Genomic DNA, 7,687 nt, shown 5'->3' with positions numbered 1-7,687 from the left:
CCAACACCAGCTCCAGGGGTCCAAGCCCTGTGGGTCCGAACCATAGCTCCAGGGGCCCAACCCCTGGGGGCCCCAACACCAGTTCCAGGGACCCAACCTCTGGGGACCAGAACCATAGCTCCAGGGGCCCAACCTCTGGGGGCCCCAACACCAGCTCCAGGGGCCCAACCCCTGGGGGCCCGAACCATAGCTCCAGGGGCCCAACCCCTCCGGACCCCAACACCAGCTCCAGGGGCCCAACCCCTGGAGACCCGAACCATAGCTCCAGAGGGCCAACCTCTGGGGGCCCCAACACCAAATCCAGGGGCCCAACCCCTGGGGGCCCGAACCATAGCTCCAGGGGCCCAACCCCTGGAGGCCCGAACCATACCTCCAGGGGCGGAATCCCTGGGGGCCCGAACCATAGCTCCAGGGACCCAACCCCTTGGGGCCCTAACCATAGCTCCAGGGGTCCAAACCCTGGGGGCCTCAACACCAGCTCCAGGGGCCCAACCCCTGGGGGCCCGAACCATAGCTCCAGGGTCCCAACCCCTGGGGGTCCCATCACCAGCTCCAAGGAATCAACCCCTGGGGTCTCCAACACCAGCGGCAGGGCCCAAGCCCTGGGGGCCCGAACCATAGCTCCAGGGGCCCAACCCCTCGGGGCCTCAATACCAGCTCCAGGGGCCCGACCGCTGGGGGCCTCAACACCAGCTCCAGGCGCCCAACCCCTGGGGGCCCGAACCATAGCTCCAGGGGCCCAACCCCTGGGGGCCAAAGCCCCAGCTCCAGGGGCCCAACCTCTGGGGGCCCGAACTATAGCTCCAGGGGCCCAACCCCTGAGGGCCCGAACCATAGCTCCAGGGGCCCAACCCCTGGGGGCCCGAACCATATCTCCAGGGGCCCAACCCCTGGGGGACCCAACACCAGCTCCAGGGGCCCAATCCCTGGGGGCCCGAACCATAGCTCCAGGGGCGCAAATCTTGGGGGCCCGAACCATAGCTCCAGGAGCCCAACCCCTGGGGGCCCGAACCATACCTCCAGGGGCCCAACCCCTGGGGGCCCACACCATAGCTCCAGGGACCCAACCCCTGGGGGCCCGAACCATAGCTCCAGGGGCCCAACCCCTGGGGGCCCCAACAAAAGCTCCAGGGACCCAACCCCTGGGAGCCCGAACCATAGCTCCATGGTCCCAACTCCTGGGGGTCCCAACACCAGCTGCAGGTCCCAAGCCCTGGGGGCCCGAACCATAGCTCCAGGGGCCCAACCCCTGGGGGGCCCAACACCAGTTCCATTGTCCCAACCCCTGGGGGCCGCAAAACCAGCTCCAGGGGCCCAACCTCTGGGGGCCCGAACTATAGCTCCAGGGGCCCAACCCCTGTGGGCCCCAACACCAACTCCAGGGGCCCAACCCCTGGGGGCTCCAACACCAGCTCCAGGGGCCGAACCCCTGGGGGCCCGAGCCATAGCTCTAGGGGCCCAACCCCTGGGGGCCCCAACACCAGCTCCAGGGGCCCAACCCCTGGGGGCCCGAACCATAGCTCCAGGGGCCCAACCCCTGGGGGCCCTAACACGAGCTCCAGGGGCCCAACCCCTGGGGGCCCGAACCATAGCTCCAGGGGCCCAACCACTGGGGGCCCGAACCATAGCTCCAGGGGCCCAACCCCTGGGGGCCCTAACACCAGCTCCAGGGGCCCAACCCCTGGGGGCCCGAACCATCGCTCCAGGGACTCAACCCCTGGGGTCCCCAACACCAGCTCCAGGGGCCCAACCCCTAGGGGCCTGAACCATAGCTCCAGAGGCCGAACCCCTGGAGGCTCGAACCATAGCTCCAGGGGCCCAACCCCTGGGGGGGCCAACACCAGCTCCAGGGGCCCATCCCCTGGGGGCCCGATACAATAGCTCCAGGGGCCCAACTCCTGGGGGCCCGAACCATAGCTCCAGGGGCCCAACCCCTGGGGTCCCCAACACCAGCTCCAGTGGCCCAACCCCTGGGGGCCTGAACCATAGCTCCAGGGGCCCAACCCCTGGGGGCCCCAACACCAGCTCCGGGGGCCCAACCCCTGGGAGCCCCAACCATAGCTCCAGGAGCCCAACCCCTGGGGGCCCGAACCATAGCTCCAGGGACCGAACCCCTGGGGGCCCCAACACCAGCTCCAGGGGCCCAACCCCGGGGGGCCGGAACCATAGGTCCAGGGGCGCAACCCTTGGGGGCCCGAACCATAGCTCCAGGGTCCCAACCCCTGGGGGCCCCAACACCAGCTGCAGAGGCCTAACCCCTGGGGGCCCGAGTAGTAATAAGCTCGATAGTATTCATAACCAGACAAATTTTGACAGGTTTCCACGCCCCTGGGGGCCACAACACCTTCTCCAGGGGCCAAACCCCTGGGGGCCCGAACCATCGCTCCAGGGACTCAACCCCTGGGGTCCCCAACACCAGCTCCAGGGGCCCAACCCCTAGGGGCCTGAACCATAGCTCCAGAGGCCGAACCCCTGGAGGCTCGAACCATAGCTCCAGGGGCCCAACCCCTGGGGGGGCCAACACCAGGTCCAGGGGCCCATCCCCTGGGGGCCCGATACAATAGCTCCAGGGGCCCAACTCCTGGGGGCCCGAACCATAGCTCCAGGGGCCCAACCCCTGAGGTCCCCAACACCAGCTCCAGTGGCCCAACCCCTGGGGGCCTGAACCATAGCTCCGGGGGCCCAACCCCTGGGAGCCCCAACCATAGCTCCAGGAGCCCAACCCCTGGGGGCCCGAACCATAGCTCCAGGGACCGAACCCCTGGGGGCCCCAACACCAGCTCCAGGGGCCCAACCCCGGGGGGCCCGAACCATAGCTCCAGGGGCCGAACCCCTGGGGCCCCAACACCAGCTTCAGGGGCCCAACCCCTGGGGGGCCCCAACACCAGCTTCAGGGTCCCAACCCCTGGGGGCCCCAACACCAGCTGCAGAGGCCTAACCCCTGGGGGCCCGAGTAGTAATAAGCTCGATAGTATTCATAACCAGACAAATTTTGACAGGTTTCCACGCCCCTTTTAGGGCTTTTGTCCCGCCTTCCAACCCCCCGTTTTGGTTGGCGCTGTCGGCCATTTTGAAAAAAATGTGTGTGTGTATTTTACTAGGGGAAGTGTATTAAATATCAGGGTGGATTAAGAGAAAAGTTAAATAATATTGAAGACTAGGTTTATAAAGGGAATTTACTACGGCAAAACCTGTTTGTTAAGCACAGGATTAAAAAAGCATTGAATCTATTCAATACCAATGTAGGTTAAGAAAAAAACATTATAAACTAAGTTTAAAAGGATAATTAAGTGAAGCAAAACCTGTTTTGTAAGGACATAAGCAAAAACTATAAGGAAATACTTAAAAAGTAGGTTTAAAAAAAAATTAACCATGGCAAAGCCTGTTTGGCGTGCCCTGGGTAAAAAAGGGATTGATACTTTTGAATGCCAACATAGGTTAAAAAAAGCTTTTTAATATTATTAAGTAATATTAAAAACAATACAGCTAGGTTTAAAAGGGGAATTGACTGAAGCAAAACCTGTTAAGTAAGCAAATGGCCAAAAACTATAAAGGGGTACTAAGAAAAAGGCTTTTAAAAACATTAAAAACTAGGTTTAAAAGGAAATGTACTAAGGCAGTGTAATAAAAGTGAATAAAACGTATAAAAGCTAGTCAATACCAATGTAGGTTAAGAAAAAACGAGGTTTAAAAGGAAAATTGACAAAGAGAAAGCCTGTTCGGTAAGCACAGGGTAAAAACTCTATAAAAAAGTGGCTAAGAAAAATACAATAAAGCTCAGGGTAAAATTAAAAAATGTTTACCTTTGCAGTCTTTTTGTAAAACGAGGCAGCTTTTCTGGTTTAACCCTAGTAAATAAAACACATTAAAACTAGTTAATGCCAATGCAGGTTAAGAAAAAACGAGTTTTATAAGGAAAATTGACCAAGGCAAAGCCTGTTTGGTAAGCCCGGGGTAAAAAAGCATTCAATATCAGTGTAGATTAAGAAAAAAGAGCAAAGATAGAGAGCACGAGGCGGAATCAGAATGAGACAGAGAGAGAGAAGCAGGCAGAGTCTGTTTAGTAAGCACAGGGTAAAAAAGCATTCAGAATCAGGGCGGGTTACAAGACAAGAAAAGCGAGGAGAGAGTCCGCTTTGCAAAGAGCAAAGATAGAGAGCACAGGGTAGGATTAAAGAGAAAGAGAGAGAATTGTTACCTTTGCCCGTCTTTCTGTAGAAGGAGGGAGATTTCCTGCTTCTGACACTCTCCAGCTTGTTATCACCGCTTTTGGATCGGCCCAATCAGAGGTGGTTTTACAACAGCGTCATAGAATTCATTTTCCTGAACCAACCAATCCTAGTGTTTCAAGAGTTTAAGCAAGAGCCAGCCCCCTCCTTTCCCCCTTCCCCTCCTCTCTCCCCCCGCCCTTTTAACTGTTTTTTTTCTTATCTAAAGAAACAAACCCCTAGCATTTTCCCGCCACGTAGCCCTTTTACAAAGAGTTTTTAAAAAAGTTAAAACCATAAGCTTTTACTAATACACCATTTTTATCACATGTTAAAATTACCTTAAGTTTTGCAAAGGAATAAAAAAAACACCATCTTTGTATGTGTTGTCATAAAAAGTATGCAGAAACACCCTAGGTTTTTTAGTAACAGGCGGTATATATATTTCTTATTTTGTAAACCATTAAATTAGGAAGACAAAGAAGCAAAGCGCCTGTTAGCTAAGCAGTTTTTGCGAGTTAGTGGATTAGAGAAAAGATTGCTTTTTTTACTATTTAACAAATAAAAATGAAAAGGAAACCTGCAGACCCATAGCCTTTATTTAGGCACAGGTGTTTTAATAACACGTAAGTGTGCAAAAACAGTTTAGGGCTATAAAACTAACGTGTTGTAACAAAAAAAAGTTTTTTTTTTATTTTAGGCTAACGCGAACCATTTTAAAGTAAAAACAGTAGGCTTTTGCAGCAGAGCGGCTGTCAGCAAAAACAGCCTCTGTAAGTCAGTAAATTAAAAATAAAAAGAACAAAACATAAAAAGGTCTTCTTTTAAAGCAAAAAATAGCCAAATCAGGTATTAAAAAGCATACTAACTTACTATTAAAACTAAGCTTTTTAACCATTAAAGTTTAAAAGCTAAAGTGTGTAGCCAAAAACCTTCCCGCCTTTTTTAAAAAACCGACTAAGACAACCACCCCCCCTCCCTTCTCCCTCCCCCCTCCGCCCTTATCTAAACAGCCAGAGCCTTTGGCTTTTTTTTAACCCTGTAACAAAAGCTATATACCGTTTTAAAATGTGTTTTCAAAGTAATACCTAATTTTTTAACTTACTACCAATGTAAAATAAGTTTTGTAAAAGTTTAAGGTGGTTTATTTTTAAATTAGCAGTTTTGTTTTAAAAACCAAGACCAAATAACAAATTTAAAAAATAGAGGTTGCAGTTTTTAAAAACTTTTTGGTTACAAAGCTGTAAATAGGTATATTACCATTTACAAAGGCTTTTTATTAACTGTTTAAACACATTTACTATAAAAAATAACATTGTTAGCCATTAAAGCTAAAGTATTTGGCACCCCCCAAAACTACACCCGCCTTTTTTCCTAGAAAAGTGCCCTTTACACACCCTGTTTTTTTTAAAGAAATGCCTTTTTAAATATTAATTTTGGGTGTGGGGGGCAAAACCTTTTTTTTTAAAAAAAAGCAGGTTTAAACCTATAAATAGGGGAACAAAAAACTGAACAAGGCTGTTAAAGAAATATTGCTAATACAAGACTTCTACGTTGGAAATAGTGTACATTTTAGGGGTTTGTTTGTTATTGTTAGGGAAAAAAACTCTTAAAGGTTTTACTGTACAAAAGCTGCCGTTGTACAGCCCCAAGGGGGGAGGCTAAACTAAAAGAGCGCTTTATTTTGTGCATTATACTTAAACGCGGTTTTTAGCCCCCTTATTGCAAAAACGTTTTTAAAATATATATATTTGGGGAAAATGTTTGTTGTTGTTAGTAAAAAAAACAAACCCGTGCTAAAAAAACATTTTTATGTGTATCGGCAGACTTATCGAGCGTTATTCCTCAAGAAGAAATGTTGAAGGGAAGAGCGCTTAAAGGGGCCAAGAAATTTCCCTCTGAGGCAGCTGCAGTTGGAAGCAAGGGTATTAAGCACACCGATTTTGAACAGCCCTGCACGTCCAAATCCCTTATTGCCCAAAGCCCGCAACCTTTAAAGAGGGGCAAAAAATTTCCCTCTGAGGCAGCTGCAGTCGGAAGCAAGGGTATTAAGCACACCGATTTTGAACAGCCCTGTACCTCTAAATCCCTTATTGAACAAAACCATTAAAAAAAAAAAAGCATTAAAAAAGGCCAAAAAGTCTACCTCTAAAACAGCATCCGTTTTCAGGGCGGGGGGAAAGGGGCTCAGACCCCCCGCTTTTGAACCGCCCAAAGCTACCTCTACAACTTTCAAAAACCATGGTAAGCGAGGCGGAGGCGGTAAAGTACCTCGTTTTCCACAGACCTATGCCTCCCCGACCCAATCAGCTTTAAAAATAAACAACTCTGTAGATGGAACCGTGTCTAGGGGTGGGTTCGAGCAGGGTGAAGAAGTTAACCCCCAAGCTCTCGGAACCCGCAAAACCCTTGCTACAAATAACAATCTTCCTGTGGGGCTGGCCGCATCAGTTGCTGCTTGTAACGAGCTGTTTAGTGTTTGTTCATCTTTAAAGCGTTTAATACATAAAAAGTTTTCAAAGCTAATTCTTGAGGTATTTCAAAAACAAAATTTTCCAGAAGAAAGGGTTGTTTTAGACCAAAAAATAGCATACACCCGGGCACTAATTGAAAAGGTGGAAGGCGCGTTAAAGGGGGAAGGAAGAGGGTGACTACACATGAAACCTAAAAATGTAAAAAGGGGTTGGAAAAAAAAATGGAAAAAAATCTAAAATGTTAAGAAGGCTTTTGGCAAAAAGAATAAAAAGAGCCAAAGCTATTTTAAAAAAACAACCCCCCAACCAAGAAAGGGAAATAGACCCTCCCACCCCTTCTTCTTCTTCTGAAGGTCCAAATTCCCCCGTTCGTGATACACCACCACAGGTGTATTTGGAGCGTGTAAGACACTGGATAAGACGCCGAAGAGAGTTTAACGCATATGAATATTTTCAGGAATTTCGTTTTGCTAATTTGGACAGAGTAACGGGGTTCACAGAAGCCATGGCGGCCATCGACATTGCTATTCAAAATTTGCTAGATGATATTAATAATCAGGTGGGTCCTGAAGATTTTGTACAGCTACGCTTAGATGCCCCGGGGCTAAATCACCCGCTCTTTTCTTTACGGAGGCCTTGGGAAAATTAAAAGCCGTAGATTTTTTAAATAACATCGTTAATGTGTTGCAAAGTAATGCAGAGATTGTGGGGTCCGGAACTTTACGCCTAGTTGTAACAATTATTAGAAACAGGCTTGGTGGAGTTGGGTCTGTAAGACCCCTAAAAACTATTACGTACAGTAAAATTATTGAAAAAAAAAGAAAACATTTAATTGATTTAAATAATCAGGGTAACAACTTATGTTTTGCCGGTAGTGTGCTGGGTCTTTTATCAGATAAAAAACTTACAGATGCCCAGCTGTTAGAGGGGGCCAAACACCTTCATCAGGAGTTGGGGTTTTCGGACCAAAAAATGATTAGCTTGACAGACGTGAGCTCTTTCGAA

General features: G+C 49.4%; 1 long non-coding RNA gene across 2 annotated transcripts; it reads right to left on the bottom strand.

The window, feature by feature from the left end:
• Positions 1–3,434: 3,434 nt before the first annotated feature.
• Positions 3,435–5,143, bottom strand: LOC127042544 (uncharacterized). Of its 2 annotated transcripts, XR_007771968.1 has the most exons (3): positions 5,082–5,143; positions 4,199–4,323; positions 3,435–3,848 (listed from the first exon to the last, which is right to left on the bottom strand). It is a non-coding gene; the product is annotated as an uncharacterized LOC127042544 (long non-coding RNA). The 2 variants fall into 2 exon arrangements; XR_007771967.1 differs by lacking the exon at positions 5,082–5,143 and having other exon boundaries at positions 4,199–4,393.
• Positions 5,144–7,687: the final 2,544 nt, after the last annotated feature.

Source organism: Gopherus flavomarginatus, unplaced genomic scaffold (assembly GCF_025201925.1).
Source record: "Gopherus flavomarginatus isolate rGopFla2 unplaced genomic scaffold, rGopFla2.mat.asm mat_scaffold_543_arrow_ctg1, whole genome shotgun sequence".
Taxonomy (NCBI): Eukaryota; Metazoa; Chordata; order Testudines; family Testudinidae; genus Gopherus; species Gopherus flavomarginatus.
Note: the sequence above shows the minus strand (reverse complement) of the source record. Positions and strands in the feature narration are given on the sequence as shown.